The sequence below is a fragment of the Myotis lucifugus genome, unplaced genomic scaffold (genome assembly GCF_000147115.1).
Source record: "Myotis lucifugus unplaced genomic scaffold, Myoluc2.0 scaffold_49, whole genome shotgun sequence".
In the NCBI taxonomy this organism is placed as follows: domain Eukaryota; kingdom Metazoa; phylum Chordata; class Mammalia; order Chiroptera; family Vespertilionidae; genus Myotis; species Myotis lucifugus.
In genome coordinates, this window is record NW_005871097.1 from 3383448 (window position 1) to 3400230 (window position 16783).

Consider the following 16783-nt stretch of genomic DNA (forward strand, 5'->3'; position numbering starts at 1 on the left):
TAAGGAGAAAATAAACAAATAGGACTACATAAAATAAAAAGCTTCTGCACAGAAAAAGAAACCATCAACAAAACAAGAAAGCCCGCTGCATAGGAGAACGTATTTGCCAATGTTATCTCCCATAAGGGTTTAATCTCCAATGTTTACAGGGAACTCATACAACTTAACAAAAGGAAGATAAACAACCCAATCAAAAAATGGGCAAAGGACCTAAATAGACACTTTTCGAAAGAGGACATTCAGAAAGCCAAGAGACACGTGAAAACATGCTCAAAGTCACTAATCACCTGAGAAATGCAAATCAAAACAACAATGAGGTACCACCTCACACCTGTCAGAATGGCTATCATCAACAAACGACAAGTGCTGGAGAGGATGCGGAGAAAAAGGAACCCTCCTTCACTGCTGGTGGGAATGCAGACTGGTGCAGCCATTGTGGAAAACAGTATGGCGTTTCCTCAAAAATTTAAAAGTGGAACTGCCATTTGACCCATTAATACCACTTCTAGGGATATATCCCAAGAAAACAGAAACACCAATCAGAAAGGATATATGCATCCCTATGTTCATAGCAGCACAATTTACAGTAGCCAAGATTTGGAAACAGCCTAAATGCCCATCAACAGATGAGTGGATTAAAAAACTATGGTACATCTACACAATGGAATACTACACTGCTATAAAAAAGAAGGAATTCTTACCATTTGCAACAGCATGAATGGAACTGGAGAGCATTATGCTAAGTGAAATAAGCCAGGCAGTGAAAGAAAAATACCACATGATCTCACTCATTTATGGATAATAAAGAACATTATAACCTAATGAACAAAAAGATAGATACAGAGGCAGAGAAGCATCTAACAGACTGTCAAGTTACAGCAGGAAGGCTGGGGAGTGTTCGGGGGAGGGGAGGTAAGAGATCAATCTAAGGACTTATATGCATGCATATAAGCATAACCAATGGATACAAGACACTGGGGGGGGGGGGTAAGGGAGGCTGAGGGAAGGTCAATGGGGAAAAAAGGAGACACATATACTACTATTTGTAATACTTTAAACAAGAAAATAAAATTAAAAAGAAAAAGAAAAATGCTGCCAACTTTACTCCGAAGTGTCACTGACTGTCAAGAAGAAACCTGATGTTAAAATGTGAAAAATAGCCCTACCCTGTTTGGCTCAATGGATAGAGTGTCAGCCTGCGGACCCAAAGGGTCCTGGGTTCGATTCCCACCAAGGGCACATACCTCAGTACAGACTCCTCCTTGGTGAGGCCCTGGTAGGGCATATGCAGGAGGCAACCAATCAGTGTGTTTCTCTCACATCAATATTTGTCTCTGTCTTTCCCTCTCTCCTCCACTCTCTCTCTCTGAAAATCAATGGAAAAATATCCTCAGGTAAGGATTTTTTTTAAATTTTAAATGTGAAAAATGTGAGTCTTAGAATCAGTAAAATATGAAATAGCCCTTGGAGATCTCCTAGGCCCGTGGTCGGCAAACCACGGCTCATGAGCCACATGCAGCTCTTTGGTCCCTTGAGTGTGGCTCTTCCACAAAATACCACGTGCGGGCATGCACGTATAGTGCGATTGAAACTTCGTGGCCCATGCGCAAAAGTCGGTATTTTGTGGAAGAGCCACACTCAAGGGGCCAAAGAGCCGCATGAGGCTCACGAGCTGCAGTTTGCCGAGCTGCAGTTTGCCAACCACTGGTAACCTAGGCTAAAAGCATGCTTTGAGAAATGAGGAAATTCTAGCTCTGGAAAGGCAAACCATCTACTTAAGGTCATAGGCCTAGTTAGTGACAGAATTGGAACCCAGTAGGAATCCCCCTACCTAGATCAGAGTTCATGGTGATAGAGAATGTCATGCACCAGAGATAGTGCTCAGAGTTAACCTGGAGGTTCCTTTCAACTCTGAGAACATGACGTGCACAAATGTACGAATCATCCTCAGATAAATCAGAAAATGCTACATTGGACAGAATTATAACATTTACTTTAAAAGGTCCCCATATCAAGTATCGGTTCCTATTACAGATTTCCAGTGTCTATAATAGTGCCTAGATGGTATATTTATTGGCACATTGTAGGTTCTCAAAAATATTAGATGGGCATATCTGGCTCAACGACTATCTCGATGACTTTGGGCCAGTTACTTCATCACTCTGGAGTCTGCTTCTTCAGTCACAAAGTGGACAGACTAATATCCATCTCTCAGATGCCAGTAAGGGTCAAGTGAGATGGATCTATAAGTATGCCTGGCACAGTAGCTGGTCAATAATAGGAACATCAATGTTAGTTTCCTTTACCTCTTAAGTTATTGTTAGATTCAAAGTTGTTTAAATGCCAATATCACGAAGCCATTCAGAAAAACCCATATTCCTATATTCTAGTACTCTAGACTTACACAGTCCAATACGGCAGCCACCAGCCCCATGTGGCTATTGAAATGTATCATTAAATTAAAATTTCAAATTAATTTCCTTGACCGCATTAGCCACATTTCAAGGGTTCAACATCCATATGTGGCTATCCAATTGGATAGCATAGACACAGAACACTTCCACCATCGCAGAAACTTCTATCAGACAGTGCAGCTCTTCACTAACAAGAGTACAATAGTGCTCATGGTTTTTCTTCTCAAACCCAAGTAAAGATCATCCCAAACCTTTTATACAAAACCTCACTTGATAAATGTATTTGTGCGCCCTCCTGTGGCTAGAGATGAAAACTAGTCCTGTGTCTGCAGTGAAGCAGCACATTTTATAGCCAGGATAGTTCAGAAATCTTTAGTAATCTGACGGCTAGAAAAAGTAACATAAAACACACGTATATGCATTTTGAATTATCTAGAGTCTACTAAGGAAAATCTCTTTGAGAAGGTCTGATAGCGTAATCACAGTATTCCTAAATCTCAGTATTTTTTTAACTACCCACATTTGCAGACACTCCCTGTTTAAACAAAGGACAATACTGTATAACTGTTTCAGTGAGGAGAGACAAGCAGGATTATTCGATGAATGATCCCAGGCGCTCTCAGTGACAGCTGGCAATAAACTAGCTGGAACGTGTGGCTCCCCAGTGCGGATGGGAGGAGTGTGCGTGCCTACCAAACTCAGACTCAACTTCCCACTGAAGGGGCGCCGGTTTGTGGGTGCCAGGCATGTGGTCTTTCCCAGCTGGCACCCAAGCTCAGCCTACTTGGTTTCAGATCCCAAAAGTGTATTCCCCATCTCTTCACTCAGCATGCCAGGCAGTTCTCACGCTTGCACAATAAAACCCGAGACCAGTGGCGACAGGTGGGGCCTCCCCTGGAGCAGTTGACGCCAGAGTTCAGCAGCCTTGCCCAAGCACCCTCGCCACTGGATTCACAGAGCATGGGGAGCCAGCGCAGCCACTGACTCTTCTGCACAGGGTTTTAGCCTCACCAGTGATACTCCTGGTGTGGAAAAGAAAAAAATTAAACTCTTTAGAAAGACTTACTTTTACTGAAGACAACATTAATATTGCAGTTCTACCCCCTCGCCTCCTCCCCCCAAAAGTGACAGAGCTTCTAGGTTGGTAAACACGTGGAGATGCTGGGAGGGTTTCCCTCTGGGAGAGGGCATGGAAGCTCCAGGCCCCTTTCCCCACACCTTGCCCTACATGTCTCTTCCATCTGACTGTTCCTGAGTTTTATCTTTTTCTAATAAAATAGCAATCTATAACAGATCATTCCTATACTCAGCTAGCAGTTTCAAATTATACAAAAGCATGGAAAACTCTCTAATTCATTTTATGAGGACAATGCAACCCTGAAATCCAATCTTAAAGACTATAGCGGAAGAAAAGAGAGAACAGAAAAACCAAGGTGCTAGATGAAAAACTATAAATAAAATAATAGTTAATAGCAAGCAGAACTCAATACATGAATAGAATCATTCACCATGACCAAGTAGGATTTAGCTCAGGAATGCGAAGACTTTTGTTTTTCAGATCATTTTATTTAAAAAGAAATAAAATCTTTTAGATTTAAAAAATCAGAAAACACAGGGAAGTATTTTAAAACGGATCATCCAGTGCACCTAGAGAGTATTATGTTAAGTGGAATAAATCAGTCAGAGAAAGACAAATGCCATATGATTTCACTTATATGTGGACTCTAAAGAACAATATAAATGAACAAACAAAAGAGAAGCAGGCTCATAGACACAGAGAACAGACTGATGGTTGCCAGAAGGGAGGGGGCTGGGGGTCTGGGTTAAAAAGGTGAAGGGATTGAGAAGTACAGATTGGCAGTTACAAAATAGTCATGGGAATGTAAAGTACAGCATAGGAAATATAGTCAATAATGTAATAACTATGTACAGTGCCAGGTGGGTACTGGAAATATCAGGGGGAACACTTTGTAAAGTATATGATTGTCTGACCACTATGTTGTATACCTGAAACTATATAAAATAATATTGAATGTTGACTGTAATTGAAAAATGTTTAATTTGAAAAAGGAAGAAGCCGAAACCGGTTTGGCTCAGTGGATAGAGCGTCGGCCTGCGGACTGAAGAGTCCTGGGTTTGATTCCGGTCAAGGGCATGTACCTTGGTTGTGGGCACATACCCAGTGGGAGATGTGCAGGAGGCAGCTGACCGATGTTTCTTTCTCATCGATGTTTCTAACTCTCTATCTCTCTTCCTTCCTCTCTGTAAAAAATCAATAAAATATATTTTAAAAAAATAAAATAAAAAAGGAAGAAAAGATCATCCAGAATCCTATCACCCAAAGAGAATCACTAATACAGCTAAATATAAGGTCGCACTGCACATTATAGTATTCCCTTTCTCACCACACACACACAATCATTTACTTAACTTTAAAAAATATGCACTAAGCAATGCATGGGGCCAAAAAGCAGCTGCCTCCTGGGGTCTGGCCAAGAGGTCAAGAGCAGCTTCAGCGTCCCTCCACCACAGGAAGCAAGCTCAGTTGCAAGAGTTGGGTCGAACCACCGTGCAGAGCACTTCAGCTCAGGTCAGCCATCTCTTGGATTCAGCACCCAAATGCAACTATGCTTGATGCATCGTCTCTGGGAGTAAGTGCCAAGTCACATCCCCCTACTGCAGCTGCAACTCATCAATCAGGGGTTTCACAAAGAATGTTTTTGAAAACCAGGTACAAGCTGTCCAGCAAACAGTCCACACTTATCTCAGCTTGCTACATTCTAGGGAGCAAATACGCTTCGTGTTGCTTTTTCTTTGCTTTTTAAACATAGCTTTGAGACACAATTCACAGGCTGCACAATTTATCCATTTAAAATATCCAATTGACTGGGTTTTAGTATATTCACAGGCTTGTGCAACTATCACCACAATCTAATTTTACAACATTTCATTCTCCCTAAAAGAAACCTGGTCCCATTAGCAGTCACTCCCCATTTCCTCCCAAACCTCCCAATAATCACTAACCTACTTCGTATCCCTAATGGATTTGCCTGTTCTGGACATTTCACATAAACAAATCAAATCATACAATGTGTCTTTTTATGTTTGGCTTCTTTCACTTACCATAATATTTTTAAGGTTCATCCATGTTGTAGGGTGAATCACACTTCATTTCTTTTTATTGCCAAATAATATTCCACTGTAGCATAGACCACAATTTACTTATCCATTCGTCACTTGGTGAACCCTTGATCGTTTCCACTTTTTGGCTATTATGAATAATGTTGCTATGACCATTTTTGTGCACCTTTTTGAGTGAATAAGTGTTTTCATTTCTCTTGTGCACAAACCTAGGAGTGGATAGTTCTGTGTTTAAGTTTTTTGAGGAACTGTTAAACTGTTTTCCAAAGTGGCTGCACCATTGTACATTTCTACCAGCTATGTTTAAGGGGACGAGTTTCTCCATATCTTTGCCAACACTTTTTACTGTTTTTGGTTGTTTTTTTTTAATCTCTCTTTATTTTTGAAAGCATTACAGATGTTCCCCTTTTCTCCCATTGTCCCCCCTCCAACCCTTTCCTCAGGCATCAGGCCTCTAGTATGTATATAAGTTATTTGTTTAGCCCAGCCTGCTGATGTAGCTCAGCGATTTAGCGTCGACCCAGGAACCAAGAGACCACTGGTTCGATTCTTGGTCAGGACAGGGCACATGCCTGGGTTGTGGGCTCAATCTCCTGTGGGAGGCGTGCAGGAGGAAGCCAATTGATGATGTTGCTCTCTCATTGAAGTTTCTATCTCTCTAACCCTCTCTCTCTAAAAAAGTCAATAAAGCCCTAACCGGTTTGGCTCAGCGGATAGAGCGTCGACCTGTGGACTGAAGGGTCCCAGATTCAATTCCGGTCAAGGGGATGTACCTTGGTTGCGAGCACATCCCCAGTGGGGAGTGTGCAGGAGGCAGCTGATCGGTGTTTCTCTCTCATCGATGTTTCTAACTCTCTAACCCTCTCCCTTCCTCTCTGTAAAAAATCAATAAAATATATTTTTTTAAAGTCAATAAAAACATATTTTTAAAAAATAAGTTATTTGCTTAATCTCTTCCTGCCCTGTTTTTGTCTTTTTTTTATTTTAGCCTATATTGTGGGTATGAAGTAGTATCTTGTGTTTTTTATTTGCACTTCTCTCTTCATGTGCTTGTTGGTGACAGGGTTTAGGACACCCTACCCCAGTTTACTATTCTTAGCTCATACCCTTTTTGCCTTATCACATTTTTCCATGACTCTACTCTTCATTAAACCTAGCATGAAAGCACTTAGGTTTAACTGCTTCTTCAGGTCTTCATTTTCTTATAAAAGCTCCTGTGTAATACAAAACTTATACTAAATAAATTTGTATGCTTTCCTCTTGTTAATTTGTCTCTTGTTACAGGGCCCTCACCCAAGAATTTAAAAGGGTTCAGGGAACTTTTTTTTTCCTCCTCTACATTGGTCATTTTTACATTTTCATTGAAGAAATTTCTATTCAAATCTTTTGCCCATTTTCAAATTGGGTCATTTGTCATTTATTATTGTTGTAAGAGTTCTTTATATATTGTAAATACAAGTCCCTTATCAGACATACAATTTCCAAAATTTTTCTTCTCTTCTGTGGGTTATCATTTCACTTTCTTGATAGTATTATTAGCAGCACAGAAGTTTTTTATATTGAAGTTCAGTTTATCTTTTTTTGTCACTTGTGTTTTTGCTATCATATCTAAGAAATCATTGCCTAACCCAGGGTCATGAAGATTTAATGTATTCCTGTACTTTATTCTGAGAGTCCTACAGTGTGAATCCTCCAACTTTATTCAAGATTATTTTGGCTTTTCCAGGTCCCTTGACCTTCCACAATTATCCACTGTTTTTATAAATGTACTGGAGGCCCGGTGCATGAATTTATGCACGGGTGGGGTCCCTCAGCCTGGCTGGCAGTTGGAGCCAATCAGGGCTGTCTCGCCCAGTCCCAATTGATTGGCCAGTCAGGGGGAGGGACTGCGGGAGGTTGGCTGTGGGAGCACACTGACCACCAGGGGGAAGACACTCAACACAGGAGCTGCTCCCGGTTGGTCAGTGCACTCCTACAGCAAGAGTGCCGCTCAGCTGACCAGTCCCAGTGGCCCACAAGCCTGGTGGCAGCCACTCACTCCCTCAGTAGTCTTGCGGTCAAATCTCTGGACTTGTAAGTCTATTTCTTTCACCAGGTAGGGGACGTTTTCTGTCATCATTTCTTCAAATAGGTTTTCAATATCTTGCTCTCTCTCTTCTTCTAGCGCCCCCATAATTCTGAAGTTGCCCCAGAGGCTCCTTACACTATCTTCATATTTTTGGATTCTTTTTTCATTTTGCTCTTCTGGTTGGGTGTTTTTTGCTCCTTTGTATTTCAAATCTTTGACTTGATTCTTGCGATCCTCTATTCTACTGTTGAATCTCTGTATATTATTCTTTATTTTAGTCAATGTATGCTTAATTTCTGACTGGTCCTTTTCCATATTTTTTTTGGCATTCTCACTAAGATCCTTGAAGGTGTCACTAAGTTACTCGGAGGTTTCTAGAAGATTCGTGAGTAACCTTATAACTGTGGTTTTGAACTCTATATCTAGTACTTTGCTTTCTTCCATTTCTTTCATTTGTGACATGTTTCTTTGTGTCCACATTTTGGCTGCTTCCCTGTGTTTGTTCCTATGTATTGGGTAGCTGCTAAGTCTCTTTGAGTTGATAGAGTGGCCTTGTGTGGTAGGTGTCCTATAGGGACCAGTGGCTCAGCCTCCCCAATCACCTGAGGTGGACACTCTTGGTGCACCCCTTTGTGGGCTGTGTGCACAGTCTTGTTGTAATTGAGCCTTGATAGCTGTTGGTATCACTGGGAGGAATTGACTTCCAGGCCAATTGGCTGTGAGGACCAGCAATGTCTATGATGGAAGAGCTGTTGTGCAGGAGACACCCTTATGGGGCAGGACTTGCTTCAGTGGGGCTTTGGTGCTGACTGAGTCTGCCCCTTGAGTGTGTAACTTATGGATATGAAGAGTTGTAATCTGGTGTGGTCTCACATTGACCACTGGGTAAAATAGCTCTTGGATCTCCAAGGAGATATAAAGTCAGTCACTGCCTGGGACCACCCAGCAGGAGTTACAGAGAGATCTTCAGATTCCTCCTCTTTATATGGGGTTTGGAAGTGCCCATATGAGCCCCAGCTGTGAAACAAGGCAGGCTGCTGCAGTGCTGGCCTTTGCCTTCTTTTGATACCTTTGGGGCTCCCTGACTCAGCTGCTGTTTGATAGGTTTTAGGCTGAGAAAGGACCGGCCATTCATATGCAAATGCAGCTGTGCATAGCTTGGGTGGGGTTGTAAATTGACTGGGGTGGGGTCTCAGGGAATCTCCAGGGTGGAGCAAACAGCAATAGCTGCCAGTCAGCCCTGCACCAGTGGTTCCAGCTCAGGAACAATGACTGTTGCGAGCACCTCCATCTGGAAGAAAGCTGCCCCCGAATTCCTGCCCCAATGCAGACAGTCCAGTTTCTCCCTGTATGTGTCTGGGTCCCCCAAAGTCTCGCCCAGCACTGGAGCTCAGAGTAAGTAGGAGCTTGTATCTCCCTCCTGATTAAAAAAGCGGCACACCCGGGTGCCAGCCCGTTTCGTGCCTCTGCACCTCCGCACCTCCTACCAGTCTCAATGTACTTTCTTCTTTACCTCTCTAGTTGCACTTCCACTCAGCCAGCTTTCCTGTGGTTCTGGATGATAGTTGTTCTATATTTTAGTTGTAATTTTGATATGGTTGTGGGAGGCAGCAAGTACAGGTGTTTACCTATGCCGCCATCTTGGTTCTGTCCTTCTTCTTTGAGCAGTTTTAGGTTCACAGAACAATTGAGGAGAAAGTACAGAGTTCTCATATAGCTCCTCATCCCACCAATCCATTTTCTCATGTTAACCTTTATTAATTCAATTCCCCACACGTTTTTCTTGCATTCCTGTGGTACAGTCCTTATAATTGATGAGCCAAGAGAGGTGCATTATTGTCATTAACTAAAGTCCATAGTTTACATTAGGGTTCACTCTTTGGGCTATACATTCTGTGGCTTTTGACAGACACATGTATATACCATTATGGAATTATACAAAATAGTTTCACTACTTTAAAAATTCCCTGTGTCACAACTATTCATCCCTTCCTTCCTCCTCTCAAAACCCTGATATCTTTTTACTGTCTCCATAGTTTATAGCCATTCTAATAGGTTTGTAATAGTATCTTTTTGTTAGTTTAGTTTGCAATTCCGTAGTGACATGATATTGAGCATTTTTTCATGTGCTTATTTGCTATGGGTGTATCTTTTCCACAAGATATATATTCCTTAAATAATATGTGATATTTGTTTCAAGATAAGGAGGAATTGCCTGGCCAGCATGGCTCAGTGGTTGAGTATCGACCTATGAACCAGGAGCTCACGGTTCGATTCCTGGTCAGGGCATGTGCCCAGGTTGTGGGCTCCATCCCCAGTTGGGGGCAGGCAGGAGGCAGCCTATCAATGATTCTTTCTCATCATTGATGTTTCAATCTCTCTCTTCCTCTTCCTTCCTCTCTGAAATCAATAAAAATATATTTTAAAAAATAACGAGGGATGGCAGGAGTGGATGGGTGGATAAATGAAACACATTTGACCATGAGTTGATAATGATTGAAGCCAGGTGGTGTGTACATGGGCGTTTGTTCCACTAGTCTCTTTTCTTTTATGTATGTTTGAAAATTGTCATAATTTAAAAGGGTTTTTTTTTAATCCACACATGCAGGAACTGTCTTTACTGTATTTCAGTAAATAAATGTTAATAAATGTAAGACTAAAAGCATCACTCAGTTTTTCTCATTGTTCCTGAATACCATTTTTCTTTTTAATTAAACATTTTGAGATAATTGTAGATTCACATGCAGTTGTAAGAAATACCATAGAGACATCCTGTGTACACTTTTGCCCAGTTTCCCCATATTGCAAAACTATAGTATAATAGCACAACCAGAATATTGATACAATCCACTGGTCTCATTCAGATTTCTCCAGTTTTACTTGTGCTCATTTGTTTGTGTATGTATGTGTTAAGCGCTATACAGTTTTATTGCCTGTATAGGTTCATGTATCCACCACCACTGTCAAGATACTAAACAATTCCAATGCCACAACCACAACGATTCCCCATTTTGTCCCTTTATAACCACACTCACATTTCCTCCTCGACCTCACCCCCTAATCCCTAACTACTGGCAACTACTAAACTTGCCTTGATTTCTAAAATTTTGTCATTTCAAAATGTTATGTGAATGGAATCATAAAGTATGTAGGCTTTTGGAATTGGCCTTTTTTCCCTCAACATAATTCCCTACAGATTCATCCAAGTTCTGTGTATAAATACTCTCTTCCTGTTTATTGTTGAGTAGTATTCCATGGTATGGCTGCAGCACAGTTTAATTATTCACCAGTTGAAAGACATCTGCACTGATTCCAGTTTTGGCTATTACACATAAAGCTGATATGAACATTCATAGATGCATTTTTCATCTATTTTGTTTTGCCACTGTTATAATAATTTCACCACTATCCACTAATCTTAGAAGATTGGCAATTCTGCAAACTTTACAAATAAATGTATACATTTGAAGCATGTGTAACCTCCCTTAAGTGAGTTATGAAGTATTTCTTTAATAATATAATTAATTTCTCTGGCTGTTCTTCTAACATATATTGAAAACAATTTTCAACAGGAAATTGTAAATGACCTTACAATTACAGACCTTCTGATGACTAAGATAGTTGAACATCACTGCTGGTTTCCTCTTTGTTATAATCAAACAAAACAATCTTGCTGTACCTCCTGCACCTCATAAATATGTATTAGGAGACAAAATTTCCAATTGATACATCCATATGCCATCACTAAGGGCCAGAGAACATGTTACAGGTTTGGAGTCTGTGCCCTCAGGTCTTTCAGCATAAAGTACAATAATGATGTAATTTACATTCAGCCATAGATATATTGAAATTTTCCAATTTACTAGGAAATTCTATTTTCAAAACCCATTACTGATCCTTTTAAAAGCAAAGCATGCTTTTGTCGTGGTTATTTACCTGCTATCTCTTAGCTCTAAGATAACCCTTTTTTGCTCTGTTCTGTGATGCCAGAGCTGAGATTCTGCAGACTGCTTTTCCCAACTACCAAGTCAGTTGCCTTCCTGGTAGGTTTTGTCAATGGGAGGTTCTAATGGGAGATTAGGACGGAGAAGGGACCTCTGGCTGTCAGCTTCCATCAACAGCCCTACCTGCCCCACCCCCACCCACACCCAATAATGTCAGCCTTCAGCTTCTTTCAGGCTTACTAGCATCACTATACCAGGTCCCCACAGAGGAACCACTTCCCACCAGCCACGCTTCCTTGGTGGTCAGAGCAGGGGCTGTGTGGAGTACCTCCACCAGAGGTCCATGTATCAGCCAGCACAGGAACTCTCCTCCAAGCTCCCAGGTTCTGGTAATCTCACTTCTTCCCTTTTGTTCCCCCAGCCCTAACATGGTAGCTGCTTCTCAAGTTGCTAATATCAGCACTAGGGGTACAGGAAGCAGTGACAAATATCTGGGTTACCTAGTTGTCCTCCCTTTTAGCCTTCTAGCATCCATGTACCCAACTTTATCTAGTGAATACACTCTACTGGAAATACTTGGCATGCCTTTCTGCTTTCCTGTAGCTTTTATTCAATTGCAAACAAAAAATTGCAACTTTTTTAGTATCTTATCTATTTTCTCTCCAACTACTAGGTCATGGTCCTTACAGGAGGATCTGTGGTTAAATTTGGGACTTTGAGGGGGAAAGGGAAGGGTTAAGTTAACATCAGAGATTCTTTGGTAATAAACAACAAATGGACTCAGGCTAACATAAGCAAAAAGGGAATAAGTGGAAGAATATGATCTGCTCACAGAATTAAAGGAGAAGATTTGGAAAGAGCAGAAATCAAAGCCATTCCAGAGTTCCAGGAAGTAGGAATCAATGGAGGTACCTTGTGGTGCTTTACCAGCAGGAATCTATGGAATCCACATTCCACAAAGGGTATCGCTAAATGACCCATTGGGGTTAGGTGCCTAACCTTTGGCCGGTGGAGAGTGGGGTATCCTGATAGACAGTCCTACCAAACTGTAAGAAGTTTAAAGAAGGAAGAATGAGCTCACCCAAAAGAAATTTAGCATGCTATTTCCCAGAGAAGAAAGAATGGATGAAGGCCAGCAATTACACCAAATTTTCACTGCAGTGAACTGCAGAAGAGGTCTTCACTTCAGTTGTAAATTACAATGCATTGCATATTAAAACTTTGAATAAAAGAACAATGTGTGTGTAATATTTTAAACAATAAAGAATTTAAATTTAAAAATTGTTTTATTAAAAAATTCACCTGTTTAATAAAAATAATGTAACACAAAACATGTAACTATGTCTTGGGTGTCCACCTCTTTTTTTTTCAGCTGTACTGAGTACACCATAGCTATTCTTTAAGTGACTTAACTGACTTCTAGGGAATTTAGTATCCTGCTTGAATCTGTGGCTATTCTGAAAACCAGGTGCTAAGAGGTATGCATTTGTTTTTCAAAGTTATATTTAGATCAAAATATGTGTCCATATAAATGTAAATAATATGAAGGCTAGAATCTTTCTAAGTTTGGAACCAGGGAATTTCAGAAATACATCCTACATGCAAAGTTTCCATGGACTAGATTATTTTCCATTATATTCCTACTGTATCCATATTAAAAGACAACTTTAATAACAAAACAAACAAAAGAACAATGTGGTTGAGGTGGAAAGCTCAGAGGAATTTTTCTAGAAAAAGTTCTACATTTGAAGCCTTCTTATCACTGCTTATGGATTGAGACGAGGATAGGAGGAGTTTCCTATTCAATATTTTTCATTTGACAAATATTTATTTACTACGCCCCAGTGATCCTAAGTCTAAGCCCCAGAGATTCTGGTCTAGGTCATTTCCTTTACTAGTATTCACTGTCACCAATGAGTAGCTCAAGTTGCTTAACATTAATAGCTAGCACAATGGGGTAAGTTGGCCTTTCAGAAATCCAGAGGGACACCCCACAAAGGTTTAAATATTAACACATTTATAAGTATAAAACAATTACTTCACTTTACCTAATATCACAATAGTAAATGAAAACAAAGTACAAGTTCAGACAAGCACAGTGTTACCTATTTTATAATAATTTCCCTTCAGCTCACTCTCATACAATTGCATTAAACAATTTTTTAAAAGAAATTACTTAGAATCCTATCACACTAAGATAACTCTTTTCATTTGTCTGCATTACTCTTCTACCATTCCTCTCTCTATATTTTTCTAAAATGTGTGGGGCTTTTTTTCTGTTTATAAGAGTAATGCCTGTCCATTGGAGAAAAATTTTAAATAGAGCAATATATGAATAAAATAACCATCATTCATAACACCAGCAACCAAGAGACAGTGGCTACTAATATTTTTGTGTATTTTCTTCCTCTCCTAATTATTTGGATGAAAACGATCTAGCAGAAACAAAATTGTTATTTTTAATATGTTTTTATTGATTTCAGAGAAAGGAAGGGAGAGGGAGAGAGAGGCAAAAACATCAATGATGAGAATCATTGATCAGCTGCCTCCTGCATGCCTGGGAGCCCCGCAACCTGCAACCGGACATGTGCCCTGACCGGGAATCCAACAGTGATCTCCTGGTTCATAGTTCAACCACTGAGCCACACCAGCCAGGCAAAATTGGTATTCTTTTTAATCCTCACCCAAGGATATTTTTTCCATTGATTTTAAAGAGAGTGAAAGAGTGAGGAAAAGGCAGAAACATCGATGTGAGAGAAACACATCAATTGGTTGCCTCCTGCAGGTGCCCTGACCAGGTCCCAGGCTGGGGAGAAGCCTGCAACTGAGATACGTGTCCTTGATCAGAATCGAACCCAGAACCCTTGGGTCTGCAGTCCCACACTCTATCCACTGAATCAAACCGGCTAGGGCAAAATTGTTATTCTTTATGCTCCTCTTTTGCTTGTGTAAATTTCAGATTTTCTGTAATGAGCTTTGCTTTTGTAATAAGAAAAACAAACAAGAAAGGGATGTATTAAAGAGCAGGCATTCTCAATGTTTTGTTCATTCCAGGTATCTCCAGTTCCCAGAACACAGCTTGGCACACAGTGGCGCTCAAAAACTTTTTGTTGTTGTTGTTAATCCTCACCTGAGAATATTTTTCCATGGATTTTTAGAGAGAGTGGAAGGGAGGGAGAGACACAGAGAGAGAAACATGGATGCGTCTCTCACATCGATTTGCTGCCTTGGTTACCTCCCAAGCATGCCCGCAAGGCTTGGGTGCCCCTGACCGGAATTGATCCTGGGACTCTTCAGTCCATGGGCCGAAGCTCTATCCACTGAGTCAAACCATCTAGGGCTCCAAAACTTTTGTTGAATGGCTAACATTTTTACCAAAAACTAGTGAGACATCGTTGTTAATGGAACACTAAATCACCAGGCAGCCACGTACGGGATTAGTTCCCTTGCTCATTCCTTCTGGTAAACAGTTCTTTCTATCACATAGAATCACTTTTGCTGTCTTCATATAAGACTAACGGATTTAAAATTCCAACTCCAACACACTAGCTATCTGACTTTGGCAAAAAACTTCACTACTCTTTGCCTGAACTTCCTCATCTGGTAAATACTGGCCCAAGTGCTGAGGATACAACAAAAGATCCTGATATCAGTTCACATTCTGACTTAGAGGGAAAAGCCTATGAACAAACGTTTCAGGTGGTGATAAGTGCTATGAAGAAAAAGAAAATAAAGGGGACAGAAAGTGATTACCTGTGGAGGCAGATGAGGATGTGTTGCTATTTTATAAAGGGCGAACAGGGACTGGCTTGAGGTTTCAAAAATATCCTAGTGTACCCTTGTTTTTCAAACTTCAAGTTGTGACTAAGTGTGATCACAAAATCAATGTAGAGGTTAATCTGAATATTTTTAAAAATGAAATAAAATACCAGAGTGCATATTAAAGGTCAGCACTGTTTTGTCATAACTTGTTAACTTGTTTTGGTCTACATACAAGTGTACTATACTAGTCTATAAAACATCAGTATGGAGAAAACGGTGGTTAACATTATAGCAACGTTGAGGTAAGCAGAGAAAGATGCCTAAACAGGGTTTCTCTCAGTTAACAGCCCACACCCTGTGCGTGAACATGTTTGATGCCTTATTTGACTAGTAGAATGAGCTGAGTACAAAAGAGACAAAAAGACACGGAGAAAATAGGAGAAAAGCTTAAGATCAGAGCTGAGAAGTTGGAGGGAAAGGCAAAAACAAAACTGAAGTTAAGCAATTCAAAAGAGAAAATTGGTATTACATTTTTTACATTAAAAAAAATGACCGGAAAAAAAGACTCCAAAAAAATGAAACTGAATTTACAGATTAAATTTAGCAACAACGAAAACAAAACCCAAAGCTAATAAAATATGCTGTACATGATACTTTCAGATTAAGTATACGATAGTGCTTGAATATTTTCAGAAATTCCCAAATATCTGCTCCATCCTCCCTTCTCTCACCCTCAGTGAGATGGACAAAGATTTTTAAAGCCATATCGTCTGGGAAGATTTCTTCCAATCCTTTAAACACTTAACAAATTTTGGAAATCATGCCCACCTATCAGAAATAAGTAAAATATATGCAAGCAAGACTGGATATCCTCTGCCAAGCCTTCTCTTGCTGTGCACATGAGGAGGTTCCCATTATTCCAGAACAAAGTGGGCAAACTACAGCCCTCCAGCTAAATCTACCCCTCCACCTGTTTTTGTATGAGCCATGAGCCAAGAACGATTTTTCCATTTTCAAGTGGTTCAAAAAATTCAAAAGAATGTTTTGTGACACGTTTAAATTATATGAAGTTCAAATTTCAGTGTCTATAAAGTTTTACTGGAACATAGCCAGGCTCACCCATATTTTCTAGGGCTGCTCTCTTTGAGTAGTTGCCCCCAAAGCCTGAAATGTTTTCGATCTGGCTCCTTTTAGAAAAACATTGTTAACCAGTGTCCTAGAACACGAGGGCTGTCTTGTTTAAACACCCTTCCAACTCTCTTCCCTCTCCAGCTCCTCCCCTCCCCAGCTTTGGTCTCTAACATTCCAGGGCCCTACAGGAAGGCAGAGAGAGCTTTAATATGAATTGTATGGTATACAAAAACAGAGACACCACACGGTAAATTTCTATATAAAGTAACATGCGTGGCTCTGCCACCGACTAGGATGATATCTGGGTTTGTTTTCCGACTAGA